Genomic DNA, 23,026 nt, shown 5'->3' with positions numbered 1-23,026 from the left:
TAATCTGTTCTCAGACCCATTCTTTTACATGAATACAGAATACATATGATTAATTCTATACAGTATGTTCTAGGAAGTCATCCTACAACTGAAGTACGGTAGGAACTCGAAATATAGAGGCAACGGCACGTTATCTCAGCTGGTGGAGAGAGACGTGAGATACTGAGCTTCCTGCTTCCATGTCCTCAGTTAACCCAAAGTCCTAGTTTCTATAGGTAACCGTAGCAACCTGAATTCTCATAGCAAGGGGCCTGTTTAGCTGGTTACAATGCAAACACGTATCCCTTAGAAGCATATCCTTAGTCATCTATTGTCTTCTGAGCAAGAATCTCCATATTCCGTGTTCCCAAACGGAAAGCTGTCTGCTTTTGCTTTATAAATCAGATTAATTAAGGCAAGAAACAGAAAATGGAGTAGAGAGCCAGGAAGAGTAATGAGGATGCCATAGCAATATGGATTCTTAGCAATATGATGGGTTACTTGGCAACCACAAAGAGGTGTGTCAGGGGGAAAAAGGGGGGTTGCAATTATGCAAGTGGCGGCTTTGGCAGCCCTCGGAGTAGGCTGGAGAGCAGAGTTTCAACAAACGTTATCTCAGCCTGTCCCTAGGGAGGTCGGCAGCAAATATCTAGATATGGACTGCCTCCTTACCTGCCTAAATGAGGTCCTGTGAGGCTTTAATACCTACATATGGGTATGAAAGTAAGAAGCCACCACTGCCTCCTCCTCCCCAAGTGATCAGAGGAGCCCTTCTCAACCTGGTATGGGGGACTGGCAATTACGGTCTTCCACTGTGCCAGCATCCAGAACAAAATGTGTGCCTATTGGGTACAATTGTTTCTTCCTTTTCTGGAAATTTGCCAGGGGCCAGCAGCCAATGGTTTGAGAACCAACACCAGTCCAGGGACCATCACTTTGAGTAGCACTGTACTAGAGCAGCCTTTGAATGTGGTCATGGCAGGTACAGTGAGCCCTTGGTATTTGCTGGGGTTTGGTCTCAGGATCCCCCATAGAAACTAAAATCTGAGGATGCTCAAGTCTCACTAAATACAGTGGCAGAGTACAATTATGTCATATTAAGTGGCAAAATCAAAGGTTTGCTTTTTGAAATGCATTTTTAAAGTATATATTTTCAAACTGTGGATGGATAAATCTGTGGATAAAGAATCTATGGGTATGGAGGGCCAACTGTATACCTTGACTTTTAACCAGGGTTGGGGAAAGTTTAAAAAACCCCACAAAACCTTGGTTTTGGGGTTTAAACCAGGTGTTTTTGCATTATTGTGTAGGACTATATGAATATAGGGCTAAATCCGAAAATTAAGCAACAAAATTCAGTTCAGATGTCATGGCCAGTAGGCTAAACAATAATTGTTCATTTTAAAAGTGCTCTTTTAAAGCAAGCTGTTTTGGTTGAATGTATGTTAATTGAAGGATATTTGTCTAAATGACATTTCTTGCACTATATAATAAATGATTTTAAAAAAACCCACTGACACTGGATACTGGTCTAACAATGAACCACTACTAATAAACTGTTAAAGCTAAAATTCTGAAATTCAAATAACCATTGTTGTTCCAATAAGAGGGCTAGAAAATAGTAATAACAACTAGACTTTTAAGAAAAATATGAATAATCAATTTAAAAAACATGAGTTTTTATAAAGGTGTTTTGTTTAAACCACTCCTGCCAACCCTGCTTTTAACCTCTCTTTGTTTTATCTTCATTTAAGATTATCTTCATTTAAGAGGTAAGAGGCATCCAGACATTAGCACAATTATCACAGTCAAGACAAATGTGTATTTTTACACCAAGAAAGTTAGGGTTTCTGTGCACACTTGTGCAGAAAGTTGGAAATTTTGATATGCATAGCTTCCTTTGTTGTGACACTGGAATATTAAAAAAGCTAACATTCAGTCATTATAATATCCAGGTTTTCCATGTTCATTACACAGACATTTGGTTTGATTGTAGGCTGTATTCTTCTACATGTTAGAGATGTTTGACTGGAGTAGAATCTATCTTGGAGCAGGAACCTTCTTGTCTGAGTATCTTCTGCTCTTGAATGTTTCAAAGAGTGCTACGTAATCTTAATTTCACAAACACTTTTCTTAAATAACTCTGGCGTTTATCACACTGAGGTTATTGGAGCTAAGATCGGGGTGACTGCGGATTGAACGATGTGAATTGACGTTATAACGTGAGTGTTTTATCACACCTGGTTGCTCTTCCGTTGTCCTTCTGAATCGAGGGGGAATCGAATCCAAGGCAAGTCACGTGATGTGGATTCAGGCAAAGCAGAGTGAGTGCAAATTGTATTACCACACGGTAATACATACCATGCATACCATGCGGATTCAACGATTCGAATTGGGACCCTTGCGCATGCTCAGTGGGGCTCTGGACGCATCCTGAACCTTTGCACTTGCAGGGTGAAGAAGGGAGCCTGCTTCCACTTTCATGTGAATGACAGCTTCACCTTTCTTCCTCCCTTCTATTTTCCCATCCCTGGCAGTCAAATTCAAAGGGGTCCTCCGTGTCAGAACCCCCATCCATTTCAGCCACGTGAATGATAGGGAATGTCACCTATCTCTATATGCCCTCTGCTTCATCCAAATGTATCATCCACCAGCAAAATTACTGTTGTTGTTGCTGTTATTATTATTATTATTATTATGCTGCATTGAAAGAATTTTATTATTAAAATAATAATAATAATCAGTGTAGAAACTGCAGTTCTACTTGGAAGTAAATCCTGCCTCCACCTTGCCCCCACTTTGGAGGATGTCCTGCCCCCCCACCCCCAAAGAGTCCTTTAGAAACTTTACTAACCCCACTCTCTCTCTTTGCCCCCTTTTCCCTCTCTCTCTCTCTCCCCCGATCTCCCCCCTCCTCACCAGCATGTCTCCTGTCCACGTTAAAACGTGAATGAATTCATTCAGGGGGAAGCAACGGAAGCAAATGGGGCAAAATTGCAGCATGGCATCATGGGAAATTTGCAACCCGGAGGTTTTGCAGTGGTGTTCCAGAGCACAAGCAAAGTGTCTTTCCACACCAGACCAATTCGCAGTGAATTCAAAGCGAGCCTCAATGCGAATCCTGTCAACTCACTTATTTAGCGAATTCTCCCAAATGAGGAGCCAGTAAGGATTCTGTCCAGAAGCACTGCGGAAGCCCCACGGGAGGAGCTCCCATTGAAAGGAACCAGGTGTGAAAATACATTAATGTTATAATGTGAATTTGCATTGCTCGATTTGCAATCACCCTGGATCTGAGCTGGAAAACCCCTATTTGATAAACGCCTCTGTTGCTTTCACTGTTTTTAATACCCGTACTGAGAGGCTGAATAGATTGAAAATAAGAAGTATATGTAAATCTTGCCTAAACAAAGTTCTTTTAAGAAAAGGGGGATCATGCCCCCATTGGCAAATAAATTCACTTCCTTCTGATTCTTCTAGGTACAAAACACACTGCAGAAATAATCCAGTTTGAGACAGCTTTAATTGCACTGGCTCAGTGCTAGGGAATCCTGGGAATTGTAATTTATTGTGGTACCAGAACTCTCTGACAGAGAAGGCTAAATGTCTCACAGAACTACAGTTTCCAGAATTTCCTAGCATTGAGCCAGGACAGTTAAAGCAGTCTCAAACTAGACTATTTATGCAGTGTGTTTTGGACCTAAGATTTATCTGTAACACATATGTGTTACAAGTTCATATTGTAAAATCCATTTTCATTGGCATTTCAAGTAGTAGATTCCAACTACTATTTATTTTACAATCAATACAAAATATTAATTTAACATTAAAAACACCTATAAGAGAAACTTTTTAAAAAAACAACCACAGGGTAATATGCTTTGTAGCTGGCATATGGCCAAGAGTAAAATTGTGCACATTGTCCTGATTCAATTCTGAGCACAATACGATCCAGATCAGTCCAAACACAATGCAATATAGGCCCCAAATCCAAACCCAAATTCAGCAATCTTGATAACCAATAATCCTGCATTAACATACACTGAAAAACCAAAAACAGCTATTTTTGTCAATTTTTTCATTTAAAAAACAACAACAACAACAAAATCCAACAACTTTTTTTAAAGGAGACTGCTCAAACTTGGCAATTCGTGCTGTTTTTGTCCTAGCACTGTTCCACTGAACTAACAATTAACTAAAACTATTAATATAATAGCACGACAACTCATCTGAGGAGAAGTTTGTTTTGCTTTACACTTTTTGAGGGGAGAGAAGCAGGCAAGAAACAACAGGCCTCTGCCTGCCAAGAAGAAGAGCCCTCCTCCCGACCATCATCTTGAGGGGAGAGAAGCAGAGTCATGATGTGTTATGTATTGTTAATCTGATATTGGAAACCGCTTTGATCGTCCACGGAAAAGCGGTATACAAATAAAGCTTATTATTATTATTATTATTGTAGTCCCACTGATGAGATTCAGAACATACTGTAATAAGAGCGGAGAATGAAAAGAATCTCCTTGTTCCACCTTAAGGCATTTGGCAATCTGTCATGGTACTGGTGGAAACTTTCCTCTCATGGTCCAATAGTTAACCAACCTCCATCTCTTTCGGCACTATCTACCTAGGATAGGGATGGGAGACCTTGGACTCCTGCTGTAAGGGGATTCATTGTCCTATATTCTACTCTGTGGATGTTGTCTTGCTCCCAAGTTGTTGGGACTTTCTTCAAGACCACTTCTTTTTAACACTTAAGATATTGGAGGGATGCTAGAAATTCACCCCTCATCCTTTGCCACCTATAGTGAAAGTAAATAGCAATACTGAGGTCCCGTCTAACCATCTTTTCTGTGTTGGTTATTCAGACTACATTTTTTTGAGCTAGCATCTAGATGAGAACAACTAGGGTCAATGGTAGGGTGCTCATGTTCAAATCACAAATAAGACATATGGGAGATTGAACTGAACTATTCAACAAGACAAAAGGAAATTAACAACAGAAAGACTAAGAACGACCAATTTAGATGGCGATCAACAAATGCCCACTCCTCACTATGGCTGTTTCATGATCTGTTACTAACACAGCTAAATTTATCGAATGAAGAAATGTCAGGGAGATAACTGATATAACTTTAATTACTTTGCATCATCCCCCTCCATAAGAACAACAATTAAAGAGTGTTGTTAAAATTCTTCCCCCAGATTACATCACAGAGTTGTTAATGAGTAAAACTCTTTTCCTCTCTCTCAACATCTCCCCTCCTTGATTTTTTCTTTATATGTCATGTTTGAGATACACTGCCTGGTTTTTCCCCTGCTTATTTTTAAAGTCCAGATTGCTAGATCAACCCCAAGCACTTTGGATTGTGATTTTCTGCAGCAGAACTGAACTGGGCCAATCTGATCCAACCTGGAGTTGGTACAAATTGGTCCAGATCATCCTGATTCACTTCAGTGCTTGGGATTTAAATCAGTTGCATAGCCCTAGCCAAGACCATGACAAGCTTTATCATTCAAAATATTAGGCAAATACAATGACAATAAGTTCTGTAAACATCAATTAAATCTATCATCAAAATAAATAACAAAATTTAGGTTCAGGATAACAACATCAAGATTGTATCCTCTCTGCATCTGTAAGTGTCTTCAAGTTACCTTTCAACTTATCGTGACCCCATAAATTTCATAGGGTTTTCTTAGGCAAGAAATACTCAGTGGTGGTTTTGCCAGTTCCTTCCTCTGAAATATAACCTACAGCATCTGGTACTACTTGGTAGTCTCCCATCCAACTACAAACCAGGGCTTGTCTTCCTTAGCTTCCAAGGTCAGATGTAATTTGCTGCCTTTTTGGTATTTAGGCAGTGTGTTCTAAATAAACTGTGTCCTGAATTATAACCAATTCTTTTCCCACATGGATCACATAGCCAAAACAACACCATTCACCTACAAGAAGGTTTCAGCAAGCTCAAAGAAAACACACATTTGGTGGAAGTATATCATAACGCCCAAAATTGGGGGTGGGGAGATGGATACCAGTAAAACAGCCCAATGAGTATGGAACATGCTCTGTGTTCACAGAATGCCTGCTAAACTGTGAGTTATCAGAAAATAGGGATCTCAAGAGGAAGGATTCTGAAAAAGGGCTTGGCTGACTCCAACCTGAAACAGGAGGTCCATTGATAAGAATTATTAAGAAAATTATCTTGTTGTCCCTTAGGCATAATATGAAGATTTTTAAAATCACATAATTCAGAGATATTTTCACTGTTATGAAAAGTATTATGAACAAATCATTCTGAAAACTGAGAACATTCTAGCACACAGTAGTTTATTATAGACTCCAGAACCTATATTTTTAAATTAGGGTTCTTTGCAGACAAGTAGACACTTTTACAATTATTAGAGTGAACAGCAAGCAATCATTCCCAAAACCAAAGAGTCAAAAAGTTTTGAGAATTAAAATGTGTCACTTAATGACTGATAGTGTATTTTTTATTTTATGGGGTGGGAATGTTTCATTCTCTCATAATATATGCTGATAGCAGCAAAGCAAAAAATCACAATTTTTTTTAAAAGAAGTCAAAAAGACTAATAATGAAGGTAAAAAATTCATACACATTTTTGCAGATTCTTCAACATGTGGCTCGCAAAATTGCTTATCTTTTCTGAAAAACCACCACAACCTAGAATCATTAGCAAGGGGTATTTTTTTTTAAGTAAGTGTGGAATTTGCCAACATACATACTTTTCTTTATAATCAGGAAATACAAATCCATGTACTAATTGCAACAGGAATAATACTCCATATATTCCAACATGGTATAATGGTTTGGGTGTTGGACTAGGACACTAGTGATTAGGGTCTGAATCCCCCACTCAGCCATGGAAACCCACTGGGCAAGCATAGGCAAGTCACACTCTCTCAGCCTCAGAGGAAGGCAAAGACAACTCCCTCTGAACAAATCTTGCCAATAAAACCCTGTAATAGTATCACAGTGACCCAAAGGCACACAGCAACAGCAGTATTTTGGAAAATCAGTAGGCAATATGATATTCATCCTGTCTGTATAAAATGGAAAAGATGGCAAAACATTCTAACATTTTCCACAGAGAAAAGAAACGTGTTAATGGAGCAAAGAAGGCTTGATGGGGCATCTGAAGAGGCACTACATCATCCTTGAAGAGCTAATGCTTTAACAACACTCTGATCATCATCATCAGGTGAAATCTACATTCTACAAGAGCTCATACCACAATCAACAATATAGTCTCTTTAGTATAATATGGGCTACTTTTGTCCTTCCATATTATGGCTTGCACAGTTCCGGTGGCAACACAGGCATAAGTAACATCTTGCCTGCCTGTCTTTTTGGTTGCTGCAGAGATTGCTCTCTTATTTCCTCCACAATAACCACTTCCCTCTTCCTAAGTCTTGTTGTTTAGCCACTGCAGCCCCCCTCCAAGCTGGTGAAGAGCAGGAGGGAATCAAGGGTAACTGGCTATGTCCCTGTAGTCAAATGCAGAATCTTCTGCTGAGGCCTCTAGGGCAGGTATTCCCAACCTTTTTGACTCACAGAGCCCTAAGGGCTCCATGGAGCACAGGTTGGGAACCGCTGCTCTAGAGGACTCCCATGGATATTAGTGGGTGAGGTAACCATTCTTCATCTGGGTACAGGGACATAAATTGTGGATTTTAAATTGTGGATTAGGGATTGTGTTATTATTTTACTGTTTTAATTTTGATTGTAACCCGCCCTGATCCTATGATAATAATAATAATAATAACCATAGCATCAGTATGTATAGAAATCTTGTAGTGCCTTTCAGACCAACTGAAAGAAAGAAGTTGGTAGCACGAGCTTTCCTAGACTTAAGTTTACTTCCTCAGATGCATTTACTTAAGTCTAGGAAAGCTCATGCTGCCAGCTTTTCTTTCACTAAGGGGTTTATCACACTGGGGCTGATTTTGACATTAAAGAGAGATTAAAGCGCATTATTTCTGCAGCATGTGGATGCACACAACATACTGCAACTCCAAGAATCCCACAGCATGGAGCCAGAGCAGTTAAAGTAGGGTCAAACCACATTATTTCTGCAGTGTGGCTGCACAACACACTACAGTTTCCAGAATACCATAGTATGGAGCCAGGGCAGTTAAAGTGGAGTCAGAATGGATTATTTCTGCAGTGTGGCTGCACACAACACACTACGACTCTATGGCAAATTTATCATGGGGTTTTCTTGGCAATTTTCTTCAGTGGGGCTTTGCCATTGCATCCTCTGAGGCTGAGAGCATGCAACTCTCCTAGTGAGTTTCATGGCTGAGTGGGGAATTGAACCCTGATCTCCAGAGTCACAGTCCAGTACTTAGACCGCTATGTCATACAATGTACACAGTCAGATGATGTGTGTAGGCCAGATCTGCCTGCAGAAAGGCAAACAAGAATGGACCTTGGGACTAAATGTTTGGGTCCTCTCGACTAGCTCTCACAGATGAGTGGCACAGAACCAAACAGGCCCAGTGCCAGGACCTAGGCCAGTATGGATGTGCTTGGGTAGTGCTATTCATTGCAGCATCCCTTCTTTAAATATAAAAAAAGTAGGGGCTGGTTTACAGTGTACAAGCTTACAGCTGCTCATTTTATATATTATCTGTTTCTACAACAAAGTAACACTTTATTAAATGTGTTTAGCTAATTCCATTTTACTCCATGACAGTGCTATGATACCAGTGACTTTAAAATGCAAAACTGTGCATGCTGCGAATATTTGTTTCTTTTCAATATCAATGTTGTCAGCCAAGGCTTCCTCCCCTCTCCCCCGCAGCTCTAATATATAGTGAATGGGGGGGAAGGTGTAAAGCATACAGTGCCTGAACTAAGACAACACAGCCTTCCAAGGGCAGGGTGACCAGATGTCATAACCATAAAGGAGGACAAAGCACTGCAAAATGTAAGACATTAAAGAAAAATGTAGGACATGGCAAAACAACAGCTCAAAACACTAATATAAATATAAATCAATTTCATATTGTTTATTTACAAACTATATTACAAGTACTGTATTTTATTATCTACACAACCAATCATAATATGGATATGCCAAAGGCACACCAAAGAAATGGGCAGTTTCTTTGATGGTGGTGGGGATGTGTTAAAAATAATTGCACTGGGTGTAAAAAATGCTGAAAATGGAGGACATGTTGGAATTCCTCCTGGAAAGAAGGTTCAAATGGAGGACATGTCTGTGAAAAGGAGGACATCTGATCAACCTGATTAAAAGGCCTTTCCATTAAAATTACTTATAGGTCTGCCCGGCAGATTTCACACTCTTAGGTCCAAAATCCAGTTTGAGACCGCTTTACTTACATTGACTTAGTGCTAGGGAATCCTGGGAATTGTAGGTTATTGTAGCACCAGAGCTCTCTTGTAGAGAAGGCTAAATGTCTCACAAAACTACAGTTCCCAGAATTCCTTATTGAGCCAGGGCAGTTGAACCAGTCTCAAGATGGATTATTTCTGCAGTGGGTTTTGGACTTACGACTTATCTGTAACACATATGAGAATTAATAGACTGGAAATGATCCTAGCAGATAATACAGCTCAACCATCAAGTTCACACTATTATTTTTGTTAATATTATTGCTGTTTTATGGCACATGGTCTTTTCCTGTTGTCTTATTTTAGCTTTATTTGAAAATAAAATTTCATGTTTAAAGTAAATAGATGTCTGATGTATTCTGTTCTGCCTTCTGTCTTTCAATAAAGATCTTCATCAGATGCCCTTCTCCAGGTTTCAACCTCCTGAGTTTAGCTAGAGACTAAACGTCCTGCATCCACACTGTAGAAGTGGTGTCAAAGCAGTTTGACACCACTTTTATTGCCCTGGCTCAATGTTATGGGTTTCTGGGAACTGTAGATTTGTGAGACATTTAACCTTCTTTATCAGTGTTCCAGTGCCACAACAAACTACAATTCCCAAAATCTCATTGCATTAAGCCATGGCAGTTAAAGTGGTGTCAAACTGGGTTATTTCTGCAGTGCAGATGCAGACCAGAAGGGGGGATTTGCAGTGATAGCAACTAAACTGAAGAATTTTGTTCTTAAACACATGTGCATAAAGCCATGTGATTTTGGGTTGCTAACAGAGGCCTTTTTTGTTCTCTCAACTTTTAATGGTATTAACATTTAAAAGACAAAGTATCTATTTCTTCTGGTTTATACTTGATTTTTTAAAATCTGAATTTGTTGATTTTATATACTATCTATGACTGCTCATAATTCATTTTAATGTTTTGATTTTTTAAATTCATTTATATGTATTCAGTGTCTTTTTATACTCTCTCATCATAAGTGTCTGTGAAACATCTATAAATATAAGAAAAGATCAATATCCATAAACAATTTTCCCTCTAAAAATTACAATTATATGTTCTTCAGGCTGCAGAAACTGATACATGAAAATCAAGCCCTGAAAGCTTTTGAAATGAAAAGTAATTTAATGAAATATGGACCTATTTATTGGCTGTCAACAGTGTATGAAGAGCCAGCCTGTTACACACTCTAGTTTTTGGAAAGATGCGCTTTGTCGTTAATGCCAGTCTGTGAGTTTTTATTCCAAAGTTGGAAACTACTTGAAGGCGCACAACACACGCTCACACATATTTTAAAAAGTGCAATTACAGTCACCCCTCCGTTTTCATGGGAGATCTGTTCTGGATCGCCTTGCAAAAATGGACAATTGCCAATTTTCTAGCCCCATTGGCTTGAGTATTGGGGTGCACCCCATTTTGTCCCCCTCTATTTGCCACCCACAAATGAACAAGGGATGTGGACTCCAAGTCCGCGAAAATGGAGGGGCGACTGTATTTAGTAATAGTAATCTGAATATCTCTAATAGTTTGTATGTATAAATTATTTTATTATTAATATTTCTTACCTACCTTTTCCTACAGATTGAGGTGGGGACCAACAGATGAAAATAGAATCATAGAATCATAGAGTTGGAAGAGACCACAAGGACCATCCAGTCCAACTCCTTGCCATGCAGAAACTCTCAATCAAAGCATACCCAACAAATGTCCACCCAGCCTCTGTTTAAAGACCTCCATGGAGGGAAACTCTGAAGGAGCGTGTTCCCTTACTTTCAGGAAGTTCCAACAACAGATGGACACATAATGTCATTATTATTATTATTATTATTATTATTATTAACATATCCCACCTTTCTCAAGGTGGCTAACAACAAATTTAAAACTGTTCAGTTTAAAAACAATACAAAAGCAATTAAAGTATAAATATAAAGTTTAAAAAGCAATTAGCAGATTTAAAGAGTTAAAACAATTATGCATTAAAATATTAAAATGTATTAAAAACTATATACAAACATCAGTTAAAAACATGTAACACCAGTTAAGATGTGTAAAAGCATAACATCAGTTAAAATAGCATACATATTAAAAATAATCAATTTGGAATTTAAAAACTCATAATTTTAAAATCATCTGGATATCCATCTTATCCAGCTGTCTAATCTCTTCTGGCAAGCCATTCCACGGCTTGCTATATTATGTACTAACTTTTTCATATTTCTTTAAAAAAAGAAAGATCCTATTGGTAAAAATTATACTTAAGGTTTGTTTTTTATTTGGATGTGAAATATCAATACATTGTTTTTCATTTTCAGCAGAATCAGTGAATATAGTCACTGATCTGGAAGGGGCTGGCAGGAGAGAAGGTTTTAGTTTGTATTCTGAAATTACACTAAATGGTGTGTCCTGTAGTATCTTGTGAACATCAGGACATTTTTAGACTTTTGCATACTTGGAACAAGTGAGACTGTCAGTGCTAAGATGTCTGTATCAGAGCTGTAAGTTACAGTTCCATAACAAAACAAAATAGATTTAAAAGAAAGGAAAACCATGCTACATACAATCTGATAGTAGTGAAGATGCTATTGCATTATGTAAGGAGGTTCTCTCTCTTAAATTTATAAGCTGACCTTCTGATTATGCTATAAATAAGCCTTTTTGCTCTGAATGAGTAGCACTTCCTTGCTCTAGCCTACTGGAGATATTTCTGCTGCTGCTGCTGCAAAAAAATGTACACTGCTATTCATTTGCTTTTTACAAAAATTGTATTACTGACAAAACTAAACTGACAACATACCTTCAAGCATGCAAATGAACCAATAAACCAATCAACTATACATTATATTGCACAACAAGAGGAAAATGTCGCTTAATTATGCTTTCTGTAATAAGCCATTAAGACTGTTGTACAACTAATTCATCTATTAATTAGACACCTTATCATCCCTTCACAGGATAGTATATTATCAAAGAGGGAAAATGCCTCTGGGTTTTTAGAGGATATAAACAATCAAAAGGAAAACAGGACTGAAAGTTAAAGAAAATCACAAGGAGAAGGCAGGGTAAAGTAATATGCTCTGTTGCATGATTCTTGTAGTAACATTCAGATAAAAGAAAGGCATTTCTTAGAAAACAAACCATTAAAAAGAATAGGCTAATGCAAAAACCACATATTTAAAGAATTTCCCCCACAACATTCACAGTTGGCTCCTTCTTGGAGTTTGCAGGGAGAAGGAAGGAGGAAAAATAGAAGGGAAAAAAGGATTGAAATGCAAATATTACCAATTCCAGAGCAAAGAGAATAAAAGGGGGAGTTTTTCTTTGATGTTTGACATGATCCAAGAGTTTGTTTTCATGACTAAAACACTAGAATTTAAGGGACCATTAATATTTATTTCTTTGCTTTGAAATATTTATCTATAATTTTGCTGCCTGCTAGATTGAGATAAAATGCAGATCAAAACAAAATACAACTAATAGTATGATTATGAGATCACTAATAACTGTGGACTAGGTTCACTAGGTTTCCTCTTCCTCAAAGTAAGTTCTGAGAGGCAGAGGCATCACTAATGGATATGGGGGATGTGGGCCGCACTAGATGACAACCTGCAAGTATGCCTGGGGGTGCTCCTTGACTCGTCGCTCCACCTTACATCTCAAGTGGATGCAACAGTCAGGAGCACCTGTTATCAGCTTCGGCGGATACGCCAGCTGCGTCCCTACCTGGGCCGGAGGGACCTTGAAACTGTTGTACATGCTCTGGTAACCTCTCACTTGGACTTCTGCAACGCGCTCTACATGGGGCAACCGTTGTACCATACCCGGAAGCTGCAATTAGTGCAGAATATGGCAGCCCGACTGGTCACTAATACATCTAGGGCCAGTCACATAACACCAGTGCTTAAAGAGCTGCACTGGCTGCCTATTCGCTTCCGAGCGCAATACAAGGTGTTGGTCGTTACCTATAAAGCCCTAAATGGCTTGGGCCCAGGGTATCTGATGGACCGCCTCTCCCCATATAATCCGCCCCGCACTCTCAGATCATCTGGGCAGCAACTTTTAAGAGTTCCGGAGGCCAGGTTAGTTTCCACCTCCAGGAGGGCCTTTACGATCTCAGCCCCCAGCCTCTGGAACTCGCTGCCCACAGAGTTCCGCGCAGCCACCTCCCTATCCCAATTTAAGAAGGGGTTGAAAACCTATTTATTCGAGCAGGCCTACCCCTGAATACTTCCCCCCAGAATGTTTACTCACCTCCCCCCCTCCCTCTGCCAGCATCATAGACTGGCATGAGTTTGTAATGTTTTTAATATGTCTAGGCTTTTTTACTTGTGATATGGTCTTCTGTATTTTGTATTTGCTTTGGTGTATATTGTATTGTATAATTTTGTTGTGCACCGCCCTGATTTGAAGAAGGGCGGTATAAAAATAAAACTTTTATTATTTATTATAATGTGTGACACCACTGCTCCCCAAACATCTGCTTTTTGGCAGAAATGAGCTATGGCATTCACTTCTGTCCCTTTAAAATACTGAAGAAATACATGGGGAAAGACTCAGTGGGAGGAGAAATGAGAGGCCCAAGGCTTAAAAATTTAAAATTTTAAAATGGTTATTTTTTTAAAAAAGTAATTTTTAAAAAATGTATTTTAAAAATACTTTTAAAAATTATTTCAAATCTATTATGATTGAACCCTGAAAATGTTTACCTCCTAGGGATGATGTGCACATAGATTGTAATAATAATTTTATATTGTTTTATAATTAACCAGTAATCAATATATGTATGAAATTGTGAGTTGTGATATTTATGCACTGTAAAGCTGATTTTAGCTGTTGTGCTCCCACCTCGATCCATGGGGAGAGGTGGGAAATATAAATATAGATTTTATTATTTCTTTTATTATACCAAATCATCACTTTAACCACATGTTAACTACATTTAGGCTGTATATATAATGTTGTAATTTAAAGGTATAATTTTAATTTTGGTCGTTGTTATGTCACAACTATTACCACTAAATTCAGTGACATATGGGAATTACAATTTATGAGCAACATTAGTACAAAAAACATTACTAAGGATTCTGAATGGTGTGGTATGGGAGGAGGTCAATGGCAGTGTGTGTGTGTGAACCATGAGTTTTGGATGATGCCAGCCCTAGTGACGCCACTGCTGAAAGAGGCACAGAAAAGTGATAATGAGGAACTGAAAGCTCATAATGCTTTTTAGGTCCTCTGATTCTCACCTCTCTGAGCACAAAATAATAAAAGGAGTGAGCAAGAAAGAGGCATGGTAGGGATCTGGCAGGGTGACCAACTTTCCATAGGGACAAGAGGCCCTTTCACACTATGGATTCCTCTTTGTTGTTATGTACCTTCACTCTGACCCTTACTTATAGCAACCCTATTGTGGGGTTTTCTTGCAACATTTATTCAGAAGAGGTTTGTCATTGCTTTCCTCTGAGGCTGTGGGAGCATGACAAAGTCACCAAGTGGGTTTCCATATAAGATTTCAACATTGTTCTTCCAAATTCCTAGTCCAGCATTCAAGCTACACCTCCACATTGGCGATAATCTGCCAACTCTTCATTTTGCCCACCCCTGGCACAGAAAATGTTTAGATTTTCTGTGCCAAGGGTGGACAAAGTGCAGCACCACATTCTTATACTTAAATCTCTTTCTTCAAGGCACCTCATATACTTCATTGCAATAATAACTTCATTCTCTTCTCTGCCAAACAATTATTTGAGAAATTAGATTTGCAATAAGTAGTGATTCAACCAAAAATTTGTGGAACTAACCTTGTACAATGATAAACTGTTTAATGTACCTCCTCCCTCAATGCCCCCTTATTCATTTAATTATTTAGATGCAAATTTATTTGGAAGTATCATTTAATTCAGTAGGCCTTAGAGATACACAGAATTTTACTGTTAGATTGTAATGTTCTCCACCCTCCCCATAGTATAAGAAGCCTTTTAAACCCTTGGGTTTACTTTCAATTAAAGCATGTTTATTTTTCAGAGGGAATTCTCATTTATTCTTATCCATTTTCCCTCAAAATTACCAAAGCAGTCCATTTTGATGTGAGTCAAATGCTTTGAAATGCTCAGTGTTTTAAAGCTCTAATAGAAACTTTTCTGCCAATTTCACTTCAATCATATTAGGGCTCTCTCTAGGACAGCCACAGAAGCAGGTGTGCTGTGTCATTTCCACAAGTATTGTTGCACAAACATCATCTTTCAACATCTCCCCCTCCTTTCATGCCCTTTGAATCTTAACTGGGAGCCAAGTTTTACAGATGGTGCAAAGGCAATTTTCATTGCAACACAAGTCCTCTCAAAGATATGTAAATCTTCAAAAATTTTGTTCTCACAGGCAAGAACCAATAATTATGATTTTTTTTTACCGTGAGACATTTGTCAAAAACAGCACAGTTTTCTAAGACAATCTAGAGTCTGGAAATTATTCAATGCAGAGAGAGAGAGAGAGATGCAATGTGGATTTGTGTGTGTGCGCGCGCACACACAGAAAACAGATTTTCCTTGCCAATGTTCAGGGAAATCCATCTTCAACAATTTCTTTAAAAAGCGAATATTCTTTCAATTGCTACCTCTCACAGAAACAAGTAGTGAACTTTGTTGTTATTAACTGTATTGATTCCAGCAAGTTTAGAATGGAGAGGGTGATAGCATAGGTAAGAAGATAAAAAGATATCCTTCTAGACCACATTAAAGACTTAACTAGTACATTTTGCTCAAGCATTGGCCAAACAGTTGTCTGTGGGAAGCCCACAGGCAGGACATGAACCCAACTTTTCCCAAACAACTGATATTCCAACACTTACAGCCACTGATAATGGGGGTGTGGGGAGGTAGCATATAGCTATTACAGCCTACAGCTACTGCTAGCCTTATCCTCCATGAGTTTGTCTAATCCCATTTTAAAGCTACCAGAGTTTATAATGATGCTCCCTACAATTTGTACTACATGAAGATGTTAGATCTCCAATTATTCAGCAAATTTGGAATTTTAGAAGTTCTGTCCTGCTCTCATGCTCTAACAGAATGGTGAGTGCCATCAGTGCAGTAGATGAAAAAACAAGCAGTATCCAATGAGATACAGTGTAGGGTCAGAAGCTGTGTATCTAAGAAAAGTCCATGAGTAGCAAGATAATAGTAGTCAAGAAATAGTCTAGGGTTGTAAATCACAGAGTCATATCTCACAGTAGACACAGGCTGAGAGAGAAGCCAAGTTTGTTTTCAGCAACTGAAAGAGGGAAAGACACTTGACTTATAAAGACCCCTGATTCAGCCCCACCCAACTTGCAGACCATATTTTAAGAGGGTGATTCCCAGCTGGTGTGTGCAGCCTTTCATATCACCTGCAGGAGAGAGACTGGGTTGTGCCAGATGTCAAAGCCTTCACCTTCCCTGAGCACTTGGAGCTATCTCTCCTACCTCCTCCTCCTGTGGCATACTCAGGTGGCTGTCAGGCTGAGCTGGAAGGCACACCCATGGCAGGTCCATTTTGTCTTCAGAACCTGAATTCTCAATGGTAGGGGCTGGGGACATGACAAGTTCTAATATTTTGAGAGAGGGAATATGCATACTATGTATACCACTGTAAGGCAGAACTCTTTAACATATTTATTGTAAGCACCAAATCAGACTTTCAATAATTTTCTGCATCTTTTCCAACAGTAAAGCATCATTTTTGAGGTGCAATGATTAGAAACTGTCAAAGTATTCCAAGCGTGATTGCACCAAAGATTTGTGTAATAACAGTATAGTATTAGCAGTTTTATTTTCAATTCCTTTCCTAATGATCCTTTAAATTAAATTTGCTTTCTCCCCATAGCAGCTGCACACTACATCCACACTTTCATTGATTCACCAATTCATTTTCCACTGTCTTTTTCCTGGTCACTTACCTCCAGATCTGACTCTTTTATTATGTAAGATACAAGATTTCCCCACCCACCCCACAAGTGTATGTCATTTCATACTAGTTTATGGTGAATTACATTTGCAATTTTAATGGGCATTTTCTCCAGTTTGGAGAGATCCTTCTGGGGCTTTTTACCATTTCTTTACCATTTCTCTTGACATTTGGTGTTGTCATTAAACATAAATCTTGCTGCTCACCCCAACTCCAGATAAGCACATAATTCCCAATAGACCACTGAGAGATCCCATTGCTCGCTTATTCCCACAATGGGAACTGTCTATTTATTTCTGCTTTCTCATTTTCTATAACCAGTTACTGATCCATAAGAAGACCTCTCTTATTTGAAATCTGGTGCTGGAGAAGAGTTCTATGGATACCGCGGACAGCTAAAAAGATCAATAAAGGCATCCTACACCAAATCAAGCCTCAACTGTCCCTAGAAGCAGTGGTGTAGCTTGCGCTGGTGTCACCCAGTGTGTGTGTGGGGAAAATTGCCTTGCCGCCCCCCAGCCAGGGTGAAGCAGCCACCCCCAGCCTCAGCAGTCCCACATGGCTCTGGTCACATTGGGCTTCAAAGGGTGCTTCTCCCTCCAGGCCTCCAGAGTCCTGCGTGGCTTTTGCTGAACGGGCCTCCAAAGGCCGTTCCTCTCCCCAACCTCTGATGTCCCATGTGGCTTCGAAGGCTTTCATGGCTGGCATCCATAGTTTTTTGTGGGTTTTTCGGGCTATGTGGCCATGTTCTAGAAGATTTTCTTCCTGACGTTTCACCAGCATCTGTGGCTGGCATCTTCAGATAATGCTTGCCTGGAAAAAAGTGGGTATATATATATATATATATATACTGTGTGAGCCTGGGAATGCAGGAGTGATTTGCATGTGTATTGTTCTGTGCTGATGGCTGGTCTCAGGCTGGGAGGCTAATGCAAAAGAGGAGGACAAAGGCATCTTACCACTACTTTGTGATGGTAATCAAGGACTCAGATGCTCTTCACGTTTTGTATTGAAAAGGCATGGCCTGCTACTTAACCATTACTGATATGCAGTTGTCCCTCTTAACTCGCAAGGGATCCATTCTGGACACCCCGCCACCACGAGTTAGGAGATAATCATGCCCCACTGAAACGAATAGGGCATGCTCCTGCACATGAGCATAGGGTCACCCCTCTGTGGGTCATCAGATTTCAAGTCCATGGACTTGGAGGGGTGACTGTAGACTCTCCAGTCTGTATGTAGTGTATTCAGAATTATATATACATCTATGTCTTCATCCACACTTCAGAAATAATCCAGTTTGACACCATTTTAACTGCTATGGCTTAATGCTTTAACTCAGTGTTTTAACTATAGAATTCTGGGAACTGTAGTTTTGTGAGACCTTTAGTCTTCTCTGTCAGGGAGAACAGATTACAGTTCCCAGAATTCTATAGCACTGAGCCATAGAATTTTTAAATGGTGTCAAATTGGATTATTTCTGCAGTGTGAATGCAGTGTACGTGCAGTTGGCAAACGAGAATCTGGGCCTTATCACAAGTGGGGTTTTGCAGCTCAGATCCAGAGTCACTGTGGGTCCAGCCATGCGTATTCATGTTATAACATGATGTATTATCAGACATGATTGCTTTCTATGGGGGGTCATTCTGAGGCGGATCCACAGTCAATTCGGAATGATTCCTCATTTTTGTGAATTCAGTAACAAGCAAATTCACAAAAAGTGTTTCCAAGTTCACTTCGAATTGGTCTGGTGTGGAAGATCACTCCGATCTCACCCCCAGTGACCCCCTGCAACCTGTCCCATCATCCCCTGCCTGCTCCTTCACCCTGATCTCATCCCCTGTGACCTGTCCCATCACCCTCTGCCTGCTCCTTCACCCCGATCTCGCCCCCAGTGACCCCCTGCGACCTGTCCCATCATCCCCTGCCTGCTCCTTCACCCCGATCTCACCCCCAGTGACCCCCTGTGACCTGTCCAATCATCCCCTGCCTGCTCCTTCTCCCTGATCTCGCCCCAGTGACCCCCTGTGACCTGTCCCATCATCCCCTGCCTGCTCCTTCACCCCGATCTCACCCCCAGTGACCCCCTGTGACCTGTCCAATCATCCCCTGCCTGCTCCTTCTCCCTGATCTCGCCCCAGTGACCCCCTGCGACCTGTCCCATCATCCCCTGCCTGCTCCTTCACCCCGATCTCACCCCCAGGGAACCCCTGAGACCTGTCCCTGTTAAGAAATGACATGTATGTGACCACAAGATGGAGCTGTAGCGGAACCTATTACAGTTCCAGTGACAGTTGACACTTGCATTATGGAATATTGATGCAGTCAGTGTTCTTCTGTGTGAGAGAGTGTCAGTTATGACAGTTGGTGTAAGAGTAACTGCCTCTCTGTTTTTGTTGTTATGGTTGTTTGGTTGGCAAAGTATTTTATTTATTAAAGTAACTTTATTATTAAAGCCCTCGTGTAGAGTGAAGGCTTGAAGTGCTCTTGTCGTTATTTCTCAAGCTGGGAGCTCAAGGCCGTTTGCAGTGGTGAAGGAATATTTTCCTTCTTGGCCTGAATACCTTTGCAGACATCTCTTCAGATTCCTTCTCCTTGGCATCCTGTCGACATGGTTCAACTCTGCAGGTGGTTGTGGTGGACACAGCACGTCTTTCTATGCCCCAACAGTCCCATCATCCCCTGCCTGCTCCTTCACCCCAATCTCACCCCCTCTGGCAGCCTACCACCTGTCCCATCATCCCCTGTCTGCTCCTTCACCCCGATCTCACCCTCAGTGACCCCCGGCAACCTGTCCCACCATCCTCTGCCTGCTCCTTCACCCCGATCTCATCCCCAGTGACCCCCTGCGACCTGTCCCATCATCCCCTGCCTACTCCTTCATCCCGATCTCACCCCCAGTGACCCCCTGCCACCTGTCCCATCATCTCCTGCCTGCTCCTTCACCCCGATCTTGCCCCCTCTGGCACCCTGCCACCTGTCCCATCATCCCCTGCCTGCTCCTTCACCCCGATGAAGGATGACAGCTAAGGAGGGGGCAGGGAAGGATGACAGCATCCAGAGCCCCACTGAGCATGTGCAAGGGTGCCAATTCAAATTGTTGAATCCATCTGGTGTGGTAATACAATGTGCACTTGCTCCGTTTTGCCCAAGCACAGACCACAATTTCGTTCCTCAGGTATGATAATACATCACATGAATTGCCTTGGCTCTGAAGTGACTCCTCTCTCCCCTCGCTTCGAATTGGAGTGCCTGTTTCATGTGTGATAAGGCTCTCTGAAAGAGAATTGAAATAGTGTACAGCTAGTGCCTAGGCTTCCAGCCCAAAGGACCCAAACCAATCGCCCTTGAGACAGCATTTCAGCCTTGAGTAGCACTTCTTGCTGACTTGGCTCTTTCCATTTTCTTTTGCAATAATTACTGTAATCTGGATAATTGTAAATTTTACTAACTTATTGGAAATTTTACTCACTTATCTTAGGGATCTTTTGATTCTGGGAAGAACCCTTTCTTAATGCCTAAATGACCATCAGCTCCTAATGGCCAAACAGTATTTTAAACTTGAGTTATGTTATGTACCTAAATTATCTATAGTTAACAGCATTCATACATCACATTTCCTTAAATGCATTTCTTCCCTTCTGTGGTAGAATCAAATAAAAATACAATTTGCTATATCACATTAATGAAAATATTGCATTTCAGAATTAAATTAAAACACCAAGCAGGAATAATTCTTAATGTGTTAAAATTGTTAACGTGCAATGATGTATATTTTTGATGATGAACTGTTTCAGTAAATAGTGCAGGCAGTTCCTTGTGGTCATCAGTGCAGGTATAGGCAACCTGACATCCTTCAGATGTTCTGAATTCCAGCTTACATAATGAAAGCCCTTTGGCTGTGCTGAGTAGCAGTGATGGGAATTACAATCCAGGACATTGCAGGAAAGAAGGACCAAGCTACGGTCCTAGTTAAAGAATTTGGTCTTTGAGTCACTAAACAAGCTCGAGAAGTTAAGTTAGACAACCCATCAGCTGAAGAAGGCCCACTAATGGCAAGTACTTCATCAATCCTTTTTCATGCTAGTAGAAAAAAATAGTGGGCTCATAACTTAGAGCAGCACATATGTGGCATGTTAGGCAAATAAAGAAATTGGGTGCTGTTGCCCATTTTATTGAGAGTTGAAATCTAAAGTAAGCATCAATTTTTAATGCATATTTACTAATGTAACCAATTGCTCATTTTCCTACAATTACCTTCCTCCAAACAAACCATCTGTGCAAAATAGGGGTTGGCAATTCCTCAGGGCTAATTTCTCTCACCATGGACCTAAACCACCTGACAGCTCACTGACATAACTCCTCTGTCCGTATGCCAGCCAAAATGGGAACCAGAAGTAACACTGGGTCACCTCTGGTCACCACTTTAGGTGAGATGTGCATCAAGAAAGACGTATTGAGGAGGCTTTATGGTGGGATTTGATCTGTGTGAGGGAGGATGTTTTTATGTGTGTGGTGGGGCTTTTGGGTGATTTTCTCCTGAATATTTCATTGAACATTATTGAGGTTACGAGGGTTGGAGGACTGGAAAAATCCTTCAGAGACCACAGAAGTGGAGCCCAGGAGTTTCATCTAGGTGATGGACCACACATTCTCCACTCCTAGTGTGAAACGTTGTTGTTGTTGTTGTTTTATATCTCGCCCTTCTCCCAAGACTGGGACTCAGAGCAGCTTACAACATTAAAAAAAACAGTACAATTAAAGACATACAAAATAGTACATTAAAATAGAATTAAAGTACTACAATAATTAAAACAAATTACATATTAATAAAAATGTTTAAAATACATTAACACAATATAGCACCACAGGCCATTCTTTAAAAGCTTTCTGTTTTGAAAGCCTGTCTGAAGAAGAAGGTCTTCATCTGTTGGCGGAAGGGCATCAAGGAAGGGGCCATTCTGATCTCCCTGGGGAGGGAGTTCCAAAGTCCAGAGGCAGCCACAGAAAAGGTCAATCAACTTTTAGTAAAGTTAATTTAGCTCACAGTAAAGTTTAGTAACGTTAATTTAACTCACAGTTGGATGATTTTGATCTTTCCTATTACTGGGGGAGAGAGAGAGAGTATTTCACCTGTAGAAGTTTTCAGTGGACAATGATGGTTCCTTCTATTACACTGGTCATCAGCTGGTAAGACCAAATACAGGATTGTTGGGTGGGGATATCAGGGTCAACGGGGAATCCACAGTATCCAAGGTCTTCTGATTCCTCTGAAAACCCTTTCTCACAAACTATGCCATCACATGGCTGGAGAGGGAAATCTATCTTCTTACCTAGTTGGTGTGATGGCAAGGAGTAGGAAGTGGCAAATCCTCCACCATAGACATTCCCCTCATCATCACCTTAGGATAAGCCTGCCTACTGTTTTCTTCCTCCTTTCAAAAATTGAAACAGCCATGTGTTACCCAAACACACCCAGAAGATGGCAGCATTATTCCATGCAGCAGCTGGTTTTCATTTCTTAAAGTTGTTTCAAGCAAATCCATGCATACCTCTGGAAAAAATGATGCTGATTATGAGTGACTAAATCTAATATTCTGCTAAGGCTCTATGGGAATAAAGAATGTATCTCATGTCGCTTTTAATGGATTATCTATACATTTAAATCATTTATTAGAATGCCTGAAAATATGGCATTTAATTTACTATGATTATAATTGTTTTGTTTTAATAACTGAC

General features: G+C 40.2%; 1 long non-coding RNA gene across 3 annotated transcripts in view; it reads left to right on the top strand.

The window, feature by feature from the left end:
• Positions 1-17,957, top strand: part of LOC149315934 (uncharacterized) — a 38,079-nt gene extending 20,122 nt beyond the window's left edge. The window contains exons 1-4 of one of the 3 annotated variants that reach the window (XR_016280417.1): positions 2,830-3,209; positions 7,087-7,197; positions 10,931-11,154; positions 17,609-17,957. This is a non-coding gene — a long non-coding RNA (uncharacterized LOC149315934). Of the gene's footprint in view, positions 1-2,829; positions 3,210-7,086; positions 7,198-10,930; positions 15,314-17,608 lie in introns of those variants that run through there. The other 2 variants (XR_016280416.1, XR_016280418.1) reach the window with 2 other exon arrangements.
• The last annotated feature ends 5,069 nt before the right edge of the window (positions 17,958-23,026 follow it).

This window comes from Sceloporus occidentalis, unplaced genomic scaffold, assembly GCF_023333645.1.
Source record: "Sceloporus occidentalis isolate IW3139 unplaced genomic scaffold, rSceOcc1.0.p SCAF_3, whole genome shotgun sequence".
NCBI lineage: Eukaryota > Metazoa > Chordata > Lepidosauria > Squamata > Phrynosomatidae > Sceloporus > Sceloporus occidentalis.
This window is presented reverse-complemented; position numbering and strand designations above follow the sequence as displayed.